General features: G+C 45.5%; 1 protein-coding gene across 1 annotated transcript in view; it reads right to left on the bottom strand.

Moving 5' to 3' along the window:
* The window catches only part of LOC120061723 (laminin subunit alpha-5-like), a gene marked incomplete at its 3' end in the record, with an annotated part of 112,241 nt that overhangs the window by 34,399 nt on the left and 63,149 nt on the right, over positions 1-14,693 (bottom strand). The gene's annotated exons all lie outside the window — the stretch shown is intronic.

The following is a 14,693-nucleotide window of genomic DNA, read 5'->3' as shown; positions in this document are numbered from 1 at the left end:
TCAGGATATTGACCTTTTTCTCTCTTTCATGGACAGAAGTGGAATCGTTCTGAAGTATTCAGGGAATGTGTGTCTGTGGGTGAGATTGTAGTCATTCCAGCCGTCTGTGTCTCTGTTTATTGAGTTGGTCTGCGACAGGGCAGCAGGGCAGGTGTAGCGACACTGCCTTTCCTCACTGGAAAATGAGGTTGCTCTTTTGTATTAGAAAGTAGCCTGATATATCACATTCTTCAGCTGTTTTCCTTCCAAAAAAGCTCCGATCAGATCTTTACGTCGTGATGATGAAGATGCCAAATATATTCTTAGTCAGAATGGGGGGGGGGGGGGGGGGGGGGTCTCCAGGCTTTAGCTCAACAGGCTAACACAGTCTGGTGCTGCTCAGACGACCTGAGTTCGAAGCCAGTCTATCAAACACATAGTTTAACTTCTCACGTCTCTTCAGATCAGCCCAAGGTATGACAATAGCTTTTTAGCTACTAGCGTTACATTAGATTGGTATCATTTGCCTTCTATAGGATGCTATTTGATTAGGTGTTAATAAGCTATATCTCTCTCTGTCTCTCTCTGCGTCTCTCTGCGTCTCTCTGCGTCTCTCTGCGTCTCTCTGCGTCTCTCTGCGTCTCTCTGCGTCTCTCTGCGTCTCTCTGCGTCTCTCTCTCTCTCTCTCTCTGCGTCTCTCTCTCTCTCTCTCTGCGTCTCTCTCTCTGCGTCTCTCTCTCTGCGTCTCTCTCTGCGTCTCTCTCTCTGCGTCTCTCTCTCTGCGTCTCTCTCTGCGTCTCTCTCTGCGTCTCTCTCTCTCTCTCTCTCTCTCTCTCTCTCTCTCTCTCTCTCTCTCTCTCTCTCTCTTTCTCTCTCTCTCTCTCTCTCTCTCTCTCTCTCTCTCTCTCTCTCTCTCTCTCTCTCTCTCTCTCTCTCTCTCTCTCTCTCTCTCTCTCTCTCTCTCTCACTCTCTCTCTCTCACTCTCTCTCTCACTCTCTCTCTCCAAGGGACTTTATTGGCATGGGAAACATTTGTTAACATTGCCAAACCAAGTGAAGTAGATAATATACAAAATTTAAATGAACAATAAAAATGAACAGTAAACATTACACTCACAGAAGTTCCAAAAGAATAAAGAGATTACAAAAGTCATATTATGAGCTAGATATACAGTGTTGTAATGATGTACAAATGGTTAAAGTACAAAAGGGACCTGTGGCAACAGGTCATACATCTTGCTGCTGTGATGGCACACTGTGGTATTTCACCCAGTAGATATGGGAGTTTATCAAAATCAGGTTTGTTTTTTAATTCTTTGTGGGTCTGAGTAATCTGAGGGAAATATGTGTCTCTATGGTTATGAAGTGCAGTCTGCCTATGGCGGCCTTTCTCAATAGCAAGGCTACGCTCATTAAGTCTGTACATAGTCAACGCTTTCCTTAAGTTTGGGTCAGTCACAGTGGTCAGGTATTCTGCCACTGTGTACTCTCTGTTTAGGGCCAAAAAGCATTCTAGATAATTAGATAATTAGTGGGTATCGGCCTAATTCTGCTCTGCATGCATTATTTGGTGTTCTACGTTGTACACGGAGGATATTTTTGCAGAATTCTGCATGCAGAGTCTCAATTTGGTGTTTGTCCCATTTTGTGAAGTCTTGGTTGGTGAGCGGACCCCAGACCTCACAACCATGAAGGCCAATGGGTTCTATAACTGATTCAAGTATTTTTAGCCAGATCCTAATTGGTTTGTCGAATTGTATGTTCCTTTTGATGGCATAGAAGGCCCTTCTTGCCTTGTCTCTCCGATTGTCCACAGCTTTGTGGAAGTTCACTGTGGCGCTGATGTTAAGGCCGAGGTATGTATAATTTTTTGTGTGCTCTAGGGCAACAGTGTCTAGATGGAATTTGTATTTGTGGTCCTGGCAACTGGACCTTTTTTGGAACACCATTATTTTGGTCTTACTGAGATTTACTGTCAGGACCCAGGTCTGGCAGAATCTGTGCAGAAGATCTAGGTGCTGCTGTAGGCCCTCCTTGGTTGGTGACAGAAGCACCAGATCATCAGCAAACAGTAGACATTTGACTTCAGATTCTAGTACGGTGAGGCCGGGTGCTGCAGACTGTTCTAGTGCCCTCGCCAATTCGTTGATATATATATATATGTTGAAGAGGGTGGGGCTTAAGCTGCATCCCTGTCTCACCCCCGGCCCTGTTGAAAGAAATGTGTGTTTTTTGCCTATTTTAACCTCCATCTTGTTTGTTTGTGTACATAGCAGACCCTGATGCCAAATTCAGTCAAAAGTGTTTTTGAAGTAAACAAAGCATGAAAATACTTTGCCTTTGTTTTCATTTGTTTGTTTGTCAATTAAGGTTTGCAGGGTGAATATGTGGTCTGTCGTACAGTAATTTGATAAAAAAAAAAATTTGACATTTGCTCAGTACATTGTTTTCACTGAGGAAATGTACGAGTCTGCTGTTAATGATAATGCAGAGGATTATCCCAAGGTTGCTGTTGACTCATATCCCACGGTAGTTATTGGGGTCAAATTTGTCTCCACTTTTGTGGATTGGGGTGATCAGTCCTTGGTTCCAAATATTGGAGGAGATGCCAGAGCTGAGGATGAAGTTAAAGAGTTTTAGCCAAATGGAATTTGTTGTCTGTATATTTGATCGTTTCATTTAGGATACCATCAACACCACAGGCCTTTTTGGGTTGGAGGGCTTGTATTTTGTCCTGTAGTTCATTCAATGTAATTTGAGAATCCACTGGGTTCTGGTAGTCTTTAATAGTTGATTTTAAGATTTGTATTTGATCATTGTCACGTTCCTGACCTGTTTTCTGTTGTTTGGTATGTGTTTATTGGTCAGGGCGTGAGTTTTGGGTGGGCAGTCTATGTTTTCTGTTTCTATGTTGGTTTTGGGTTGCCTGGTATGGCTCTCAATTAGAGGCAGGTGTTTGACGTTTCCTCTGATTGAGAGTCATATTAAGGTAGGTTGTTCTCACTGTTTGTTTGTGGGTGATTGTTCCTGTGTCTGTGTAATCCACATGGGACTGTTTCGTTCGTTCGTTCGTTCGTTCGTTCGTTCGTTCGTTTGTTCGTTCGTTGTAGGTAGTCTGTTCCTGTTCTTGCGTCCTTCGTCTATATGTAAGTTCGTTTGTTTCAGGTCTGTTGCCTTCGTTTATTGTTTTGTAGTTTGTTCTAGTGTTTTGTCAGTGTTTCGTCTGTTTTTGAAATAAATAGTTATGTATTCATCACCCGCTGCGCCTTGGTCCGTTCATACACCACCAGACGAACGTTACAATCATGTATATGTTTTTGTTGTTTGTTCTTTTTTATAGAGCCAAAGATATTGGAGAAGTGGTTTATCCATACATCTCCATTTTGGATAGATAACTCTTCGTGTTTGTTTAGTGTTTTCCAATTTTTCCCAGAAGTGGTTCGATTCTATAGATTCTTTAATTACATTGAGCTGATTTCTGACGTGCTGTTCCTTCTTTTTCCGTAGTGTATTTCTGTATTGTTTTAGTAATTCACCATAGTGAAGGCATAGGCTCAGGTTTTCCAGGTCTCTATGTTTTTGGTTGGACAGGTTTCTCAATTTCTATCTTAGGTTTTCACATTCTTTATCAAACCATTTGTCAATGTTGTTCATTTTCTTAGGTTTTCTGCTTGAAATGTTTAGATTTGATAGGGAAACTAAGAGTTTACCAAGTTTACACCTTCACTATTACAGTGGAACGTTTTATCCAGGAAATTGTCTAAAAGGGATTGGATTTGTTGTTGCCTAATTGTTTTTTGGTTGGTTTCCACACTACATTCCTTACATCTATATCATTTCTTAATATTACTCAGTTCCTTTGGCTTTGATACCTCATGGTTGAGTATTAATCTGTTCAAGTAGACTGTGATTTTGCTGTGATCTGATAGGGGTGTCAGTGGGCTGACTGTGAACGCTCTGAGAGACTCTGGGTTGAGGTCAGTGATAAAGTAGTCTACAGTACTACTGCCAGGGGATGAGCTATAGGTGTACCTACCATAGGAGTCCCCTCGAAGCCTACCGTTGACTATGTACATACCCAGCGTGCGACAGAGCTGCAGGAGTTGTGACCCGTTTTTGTTGGTTATGTTGTCATAGTTGTGCCTAGGGGGGCATATGGGGGAGGGAATGCTGTCACCTCCAGGCAGGTGTTTGTCCCCATGTGTGCTGAGGGTGTCAGGTTCTTGTCCAGTTCTGGCATTTAGGTCACCACAGACTAATACATGTCCCTGGGCCTGGAAATGATTGATTTCCCCCTCCAGGATGGAGAAGCTGTCTTCATTAAAGTATGGGGATTCTAGTGGGGGGATATAGGTAGCACACAGGAGGACATTTTTCTCTGTTGAGATCATATCCTTTTGAATTTCTAGCAAAATGTAAAATGTTCCTGTTTTGATTCATTTAATAGAGTGAGTTACATCTGCTCTATACCAAATTAGCATACCCCCTGAGTCCCTTCCCTGTTTCACACCTGGTACAGTGCCTTGTTAAATTACAGGTTGTAAGGCAACAAAATAGGAAAAATGCCAAGGGGGTTGAATACTTTCTCAAGTCACTGTAGTGTGGTGGATGGGACTACCAGCTGTCTGTAACCTAGTGGGCAACCAGTGGGTCCGTCTCCTCTATACCACCCACCTGGTAGTGTGGTGGATGGGACTACCAGCTGTCTGTAACCTAGTGGGCAACCAGTGGGTCCGTCTCCTCTATACCACCCACCTGGTAGTGTGGTGGATGGGACTACCAGCTGTCTGTAACCTAGTGGGCAACCAGTGGGTCCGTCTCCTCTATACCACCCACCTGGTAGTGTGGTGGATGGGACCACCAGCTGTCTGTAACCTAGTGGGCAACCAGTGGGTCCGTCTCCTCTATACCACCCACCTGGTAGTGTGGTGGATGGGACTACCAGCTGTCTGTAACCTAGTGGGCAACCAGTGGGTCTGTCTCCTCTATACCGCCCACCTGGTAGTGTGGTGGATGGGACTACCAGCTGTCTGTAACCTAGTGGGCAACCAGTGGGTCCGTCTCCTCTATACCACCCACCTGGTAGTGTGGTGGATGGGACTACCAGCTGTCTGTAACCTAGTGGGCAACCAGTGGGTCTGTCTCCTCTATACCGCCCACCTGGTAGTGTGGTGGATGGGACTACCAGCTGTCTGTAACCTAGTGGGCAACCAGTGGGTCCGTCTCCTCTATACCACCCACCTGGTAGTGTGGTGGATGGGACTACCAGCTGTCTGTAACCTAGTGGGCAACCTGTGGGTCCGTCTCCTCTATACCACCCACCTGGTAGTGTGGTGGATGGGACCACCAGCTGTCTGTAACCTAGTGGGCAACCAGTGGGTCCGTCTCCTCTATACCACCCACCTGGTAGTGTGGTGGATGGGACCACCAGCTGTCTGTAACCTAGTGGGCAACCAGTGGGTCCGTCTCCTCTATACCACCCACCTGGTAGTGTGGTGGATGGGAATACCAGCTCTCTGTAACCTAGTGGGCAACCTGTGGGTCCGTCTCCTCTATACCACCCACCTGGTAGTGTGGTGGATGGGACCACCAGCTGTCTGTAACCTAGTGGGCAACCAGTGGGTCCGTCTCCTCTATACCACCCACCTGGTAGTGTGGTGGATGGGACTACCAGCTGTCTGTAACCTAGTGGGCAACCAGTGGGTCTGTCTCCTCTATACCGCCCACCTGGTAGTGTGGTGGATGGGACTACCAGCTGTCTGTAACCTAGTGGGCAACCAGTGGGTCCGTCTCCTCTATACCACCCACCTGGTAGTGTGGTGGATGGGACTACCAGCTGTCTGTAACCTAGTGGGCAACCAGTGGGTCTGTCTCCTCTATACCGCCCACCTGGTAGTGTGGTGGATGGGACTACCAGCTGTCTGTAACCTAGTGGGCAACCAGTGGGTCCGTCTCCTCTATACCACCCACCTGGTAGTGTGGTGGATGGGACTACCAGCTGTCTGTAACCTAGAGGGCAACCAGTGGGTCCGTCTCCTCTATACCACCCACCTGGTAGTGTGGTGGATGGGACTACCAGCTGTCTGTAACCTAGAGGGCAACCAGTGGGTCCGTCTCCTCTATACCACCCACCTGGTAGTGTGGTGGATGGGACTACCAGCTGTCTGTAACCTAGAGGGCAACCAGTGGGTCCGTCTCCTCTATACCACACACCTGGTAGTGTGGTGGATGGGAATACCAGCTCTCTGTAACCTAGTGGGCAACCTGTGGGTCCGTCTCCTCTATACCACCCACCTGGTAGTGTGGTGGATGGGAATACCAGCTGTCTGTAACCTAGAGGACAACCAGTGGGTCCGTCTCCTCTATACCACACACCTGGTAGTGTGGTGGATGGGACTACCAGCTGTCTGTAACCTAGTGGGCAACCAGTGGGTCCGTCTCCTCTATACCACCCACCTGGCAGTGTGGTGGATGGGACTACCAGCTGTCTGTAACCTAGTGGGCAACCAGTGGGTCCATCTCCTCTATACCACCCACCTGGTAGTGTGGTGGATGGGACTACCAGCTGTCTGTAACCTAGAGGGCAACCAGTGGGTCCGTCTCCTCTATACCACCCACCTGGTAGTGTGGTGGATGGGACTACCAGCTGTCTGTAACCTAGAGGACAACCAGTGGGTCCGTCTCCTCTATACCACCCACCTGGTAGTGTGGTGGATGGGACTACCAGCTGTCTGTAACCTAGAGGGCAACCAGTGGGTCCGTCTCCTCTATACCACCCACCTGGTAGTGTGGTGGATGGGACTACCAGCTGTCTGTAACCTAGAGGGCAACCAGTGGGTCCGTCTCCTCTATACCACACACCTGGTAGTGTGGTGGATGGGACTACCAGCTGTCTGTAACCTAGAGGGCAACCAGTGGGTCCGTCTCCTCTATACCACCCACCTGGTAGTGTGGTGGATGGGACTACCAGCTGTCTGTAACCTAGAGGGCAACCAGTGGGTCTGTCTCCTCTATACCACCCACCTGGTAGTGTGGTGGATGGGACTACCAGCTGTCTGTAACCTAGTGGGCAACCAGTGGGTCCGTCTCCTCTATACCACCCACCTGGTAGTGTGGTGGATGGGACTACCAGCTGTCTGTAACCTAGAGGGCAACCAGTGGGTCCGTCTCCTCTATACCACCCACCTGGTAGTGTGATGGATGGGACTACCAGCTGTCTGTAACCTAGAGGGCAACCAGTGGGTCCATCTCCTCTATACCACCCACCTGGTAGTGTGGTGGATGGGACTACCAGCTGTCTGTAACCTAGAGGGCAAATCTCCTCTATACCACCCACCTGGTAGTGTGGTGGATGGGACTACCAGCTGTCTGTAACCTAGTGGGCAACCAGTGGGTCCGTCTCCTCTATACCACCCACCTGGTAGTGTGGTGGATGGGACTACCAGCTCTCTGTAACCTAGAGGGCAACCAGTGGGTCCGTCTCCTCTATACCACCCACCTGGTAGTGTGGTGGATGGGACTACCAGCTCTATGTAACCTAGAGGACAACCAGTGGGTCCGTCTCCTCTATACCACCCACCTGGTAGTGTGGTGGATGGGACTACCAGCTCTATGTAACCTAGAGGACAACCAGTGGGTCCGTCTCCTCTATACCACCCACCTGGTAGTGTGGTGGATGGGACTACCAGCTGTCTGTAACCTAGAGGGCAACCAGTGGGTCCGTCTCCTCTATACCACACACCTGGTAGTGTGGTGGATGGGACTACCAGCTGTCTGTAACCTAGAGGGCAACCAGTGGGTCTGTCTCCTCTATACCACCCACCTGGTAGTGTGGTGGATGGGACTACCAGCTCTCTGTAACCTAGAGGGCAACCAGTGGGTCTGTCTCCTCTATACCACCCACCTGGTAGTGTGGTGGATGGGACTACCAACTCTCTGTAACCTAGAGGACAACCAGTGGGTCCGTCTCCTCTATACCACCCACCTGGTAGTGTGGTGGATGGGACTACCAGCTCTCTGTAACCTAGAGGGCAAATCTCCTCTATACCACCCACCTGGTAGTGTGGTGGATGGGACTACCAGCTCTCTGTAACCTAGAGGGCAACCAGTGGGTCCGTCTCCTCTATACCACCCACCTGGTAGTGTGGTGGATGGGACTACCAGCTCTCTGTAACCTAGAGGGCAACCAGTGGGTCCATCTCCTCTATACCACCCACCTGGTAGTGTGGTGGATGGGACTACCAGCTCTCTGTAACCTAGAGGACAACCAGTGGGTCTGTCTCCTCTATACCAGGTTTCTTGTAGGATGACAATGTTTGTATTTCTGATCTCTTTGGTGAAGTCCAGGTTCCTGCTCTTTAGGCCAAAGACAGCCCTTGTAATTTCTCTCTGCCTCTCTCTCTCTCTCTCTTCCTCTCTCTTTCTCTCTCTGTCTCTCCCTGCTCTCTTTCTGATTGCTCTCTCTCTCTGCTCTCTCTCTCTGCTCGCTCTTTCTGCTCTCCCTGTTCTCTCTCTGCCTGCTCTCTCTCTCTATGCCTGCTCTCTCTCTCTCTGCCTGCTCTCTCTTCTCCATCTCTCTGCCTGCTATCTCTCTATGCCTGCTCTCTCTCTCTCTGCCTGCTCTCTCTTCTCCATCTCTCTGCCTGCTCTCTCTCTCTGCCTGCTCTCTCTCTCTGCCTGCTCTCTCTCTCTGCCTGCTCTATCTGCTCTCTCTCTGCCTGCTCTCTGCTATCTCTTCTCTCTCTCTCTGCTCTCTCGCTCCCTCGCTCTCTCGACTCTCTCTATATAATTAAATTTGAGCTTGTGATAATCAGCTCTCTCGCTCTGCTCTCTCTGGTCTCTCTCTCTTTCACTCTGCCTGCTATCTCTCTGTTTTTTCTCTCTTTTGATCTCTCTGCCCTCTCTCTTCTCTCTCTCTCTCTGCTCTCTCTCTCTCTGCTCTCTCTCTCTCTGCTCTCTCTCTCTGCTCTCTCTGCTTGCTGTCTCTCTCTCTGCTCTGTTTCTGCTCTCTCTGCTTGCTCTCTCTCTCTCTGCTCTGTTTCTGTTCTCTCTGCTCGCTCTCTCAAATTCAAATTCAGATTGCTTTATTGGCATGAAATACAATTAGTTGATATTGCCATAGTGGTACAGCATTTCAGTAAATCCAGGAGAATGAAAGTTAATTTCAGTAATAATAATAATAGTCCATATAATCATGTATACAGGTACAACACTACTGCTGGTGTATTGTGGAATCTTCGGTCGATACGTTTTAATTAAATAAAAAGAAGATAATAAAAAAATATATATATATTTTAACGAGTAAATAATTTTTTTTGCGTTCTGAAGTTGCTACCCAAGCAGGCAAGTCGTTTATACAACCCCCTACTGTTGCAAACCAAATAGTAGCATCGGAAAATTACGTGTAGAGGTTTTCTTCACCAGGGAGATAAAGTTTATTCATTTTCTGGTTGAGCTGCGGAATTATGAGATTAACACATCACGGTATTTTTTATCAACCAATCAGCATCCAGGATCCAAACAACCCGTTCTCTCTTGTACAGACAATATTGTTAGTCTAAGAGGAGGGTCCCTCTTCTCTCAGACTGCTAACGGATTTTAACGTGTACAATTTTCCCTACGAGGACAAGAGTGAAGTCATGTAAAATGTCCTCTCCTGTCTGTCTCGTCTCACGTATTGAGCTCTGAGGTAGAGGCTGTATCTGTACCGCCGCTGAGGTGGGCTGGCAACAATGCTCGGATTGTTCCTGTCTGCCTCCTATTGATTGACAGCTGGTGCCGCCAGTCAGGTGGAAGCAGCTCTGTGAGAGGCCCCTCCCCCCTCTGCCCTCAGGGTTATTCCAAAACAAACCCCGGAACCTTGGAATAACCCTTAGAACCACACACAACCAATCACACACAACTAAACACACACAACCAATCACACACAACCAATCACACACAACTAAACACACACAACCAATCACACACAACTAAACACACACAACCAATCACACACAACTAAACACACTCATCTAAACACACACAACTAAACACACACAACCAATCACACACAACCAAACACACACAACTAAACACACACAACCAATCACACACAACCAAACACACACAACCAATCACACACAACCAATCACACACAACTAAACACACACAACCAATCACACACAACTAAACACACACAACTAAACACACACAACCAATCACACACAACCAAACACACACAACCAATCTCACACAACCAAACACACACAACCAATCACACACACACAACCAATCACACACACACAACCAATCACACACAACCAATCACACACAACTAAATACACAACCAATCACACACACAACTAAACACACACAACCAATCATACACAACTAAACACACACAACCAATCACACACAACCAATCACACACAACTAAACACACTCATCTAAACACACACAACCAATCACACACAACTAAACACACACAACCAATCACACACAACCAATCACACACAACTAAACACACACAACCAATCACACACAACAAAAAACACACAACTAAACACACACAACCAATCACACACAACCAAACACACACAACCAATCACACACAACTAAACACACACAACCAATCACACACAACCAAACACACACAACCAATCACACACAACTAATCACACACAACCAATCACACACAACCAAACACACACAACCAATCACACACAACCAATCACACACAACCAATCTAACACAACCAAACACACACAACCAATCACACACACACAACCAATCACACACAACCAAACACACACAACCAATCACACACAACTAAACACACAACCAATCACACACAACTAAACACACACAACCAATCATACACAACCAATCACACACAACTAAACACACACAACCAATCACACACAACCAATCACACACAACTAAACACACACAACCAAACACACACACACACACACACAACCAATCACACAAAACTAAACACACACAACCAATCATACACAACTAAACACACACAACCAATCACACACAACCAATCACACACAACTAAATACACACAACCAAATACACACAACCAATCACACACATCTAAACACACACACCCAAACACACACAACCAATCACACACAACCAACCACACACAACCAATCACACACAACCAATCACACACAACTAAATACACACAACCAATCACACACAACCAATCACACACATCTAAACACACACACCCAAACACACACACACCCAAACACACACAACCAATCACACACAACCAACCACACACAACCAATCACACACAACTAAACACACACAACCAATCACACACAACCAATCACACACAACTAAACACACACAACCAAACACACACACAACCAATCACACACAACTAAACACACACAACCAATCACACACAACCAATCACACACAACTAAACACACACAACCAATCACACACAACCAAAAACACACAACTAAACACACACAACCAATCACACACAACCAAACACACACAACCAATCACACACAACTAAACACACACAACCAATCACACACAACTAAACACACACAACCAATCACACACAACTAAACACACACAACTAAACACACACAACCAATCACACACAACCAATCACACACAACCAAACACACACAACCAATCACACACAACCAAACACACACAACCAATCTCACACAACCAAACACACACAACCAATCACACACACACAACCAAACACACACAACCAATCACACACAACTAAACACACAACCAATCACACACAACTAAACACACACAACCAATCATACACAACCAATCACACACAACTAAACACACACAACCAATCACACACAACCAATCACACACAACTAAACACACACAACCAAACACACACACAACCAATCACACACAACTAAACACACACAACCAATCATACACAACTAAACACACACAACCAATCACACACAACCAATCACACACAACTAAACACACACAACCAAACACACACACAACCAATCACACACAACTAAACACACACAACCAATCACACACAACCAATCACACACAACTAAACACACACAACCAATCACACACAACCAATCACACACAACCAATCACACACAACTAAACACACACAACCAATCACACACAACCAATCACACACAACCAATCACACACAACTAAACACACACAACCAAACACACACAACCAAACACACACACAACCAATCACACACAACCAATCACACACAACCAAACACACACAACTAAACACACACAACTAAACACACACAACCAATCACACACACACAACCAATCACACACAACCAATCACACACAACCAATCACACACAACTAAACACACAACCAATCACACACAACTAAACACACACAACCAATCATACACAACCAATCACACACAACTAAACACACACAACCAATCATACACAACCAATCACACACAACTAAACACACACAACCAATCACACACAACCAATCACACACAACTAAACACACACAACCAAACACACACACAACCAATCACACACAACTAAACACACACAACCAATCATACACAACTAAACACACACAACCAATCACACACAACCAATCACACACAACTAAACACACACAACCAAACACACACACAACCAATCACACACAACTAAACACACACAACCAAACACACACACAACCAATCACACACAACTAAACACACACAACCAATCACACACAACCAATCACACACAACCAATCACACACAACTAAACACACACAACCAATCACACACAACCAATCACACACAACCAATCACACACAACTAAACACACACAACCAAACACACACAACCAAACACACACACAACCAATCACACACAACCAATCACACACAACCAAACACACACAACTAAACACACACAACTAAACACACACAACCAATCACACACACACAACCAATCACACACAACCAAACACACACAACCAATCACACACAACTAAACACACAACCAATCACACACAACTAAACACACACAACCAATCATACACAACCAATCACACACAACTAAACACACACAACCAATCACACACAACCAATCACACACAACTAAACACACACAACCAAACACACACACACACAACCAATCACACAAAACTAAACACACACAACCAATCATACACAACTAAACACACACAACCAATCACACACAACCAATCACACACAACTAAATACACACAACCAATCACACACATCTAAACACACACACCCAAACACACACAACCAATCACACACAACCAACCACACACAACCAATCACACACAACCAATCACACACAACTAAATACACACAACCAATCACACACAACCAATCACACACATCTAAACACACACACCCAAACACACACACACCCAAACACACACAACCAATCACACACAACCAACCACACACAACCAATCACACACAACTAAACACACACAACCAATCACACACAACCAATCACACACAACTAAACACACACAACCAAACACACACACAACCAATCACACACAACTAAACACACACAACCAATCACACACAACCAATCACACACAACTAAACACACACAACCAATCACACACAACCAAAAACACACAACTAAACACACACAACCAATCACACACAACCAAACACACACAACCAATCACACACAACTAAACACACACAACCAATCACACACAACCAATCACACACAACCAAACACACACAACCAATCTCACACAACCAAACACACACAACCAATCACACACACACAACCAAACACACACAACCAATCACACACAACTAAACACACAACCAATCACACACAACTAAACACACACAACCAATCATACACAACCAATCACACACAACTAAACACACACAACCAATCACACACAACCAATCACACACAACTAAACACACACAACCAAACACACACACAACCAATCACACACAACTAAACACACACAACCAATCATACACAACTAAACACACACAACCAATCACACACAACCAATCACACACAACTAAACACACACACCCAATCACACACAACCAATCACACACAACCAATCACACACAACTAAACACACACAACCAATCACACACAACCAATCACACACAACTAAACACACACAACCAATCACACACAACCAATCACACACAACCAATCACACACAACTAAACACACACAACCAAACACACACACAACCAAACACACACACAACCAATCACACACAACCAATCACACACAACCAATCACACACAACTAAACACACACAACTAAACACACACAACCAATCACACACACCCAAACACACACAACCAATCACACACACCCAAACACACACAACCAATCACAAAAGGGGAAAAACAAACACAGGAATTGAACTTTCAGACCGCCCCCAGACACACAAACCTCTTCCTGAGCCTTGTCTTCCTTCTCTTCTCGATGTTGAGGAACCGCAAGTACAATCGGTATCATAGTTCTACTCATAGGAACACGTAGTGATGAGGCAAAATCTCAATATCGATCCTTTGACTCCAAGTATTGTTTTTTGTTGTTGTTGCTAGGTAGCGTTAGCGTTCTCTAGTTGGCTGTACCTGGAAGAGGCTAATTTCGATCTATCAGTCTGAGAAGTGTGGCTCAGTTGCCTTTTTAATGTTAAGTCATTAAACAAAAATAAATTAGGATTAAGTCAGTAC

Source organism: Salvelinus namaycush, chromosome 16 (assembly GCF_016432855.1).
Source record: "Salvelinus namaycush isolate Seneca chromosome 16, SaNama_1.0, whole genome shotgun sequence".
NCBI lineage: Eukaryota > Metazoa > Chordata > Actinopteri > Salmoniformes > Salmonidae > Salvelinus > Salvelinus namaycush.
Note: the sequence above shows the minus strand (reverse complement) of the source record. Positions and strands in the feature narration are given on the sequence as shown.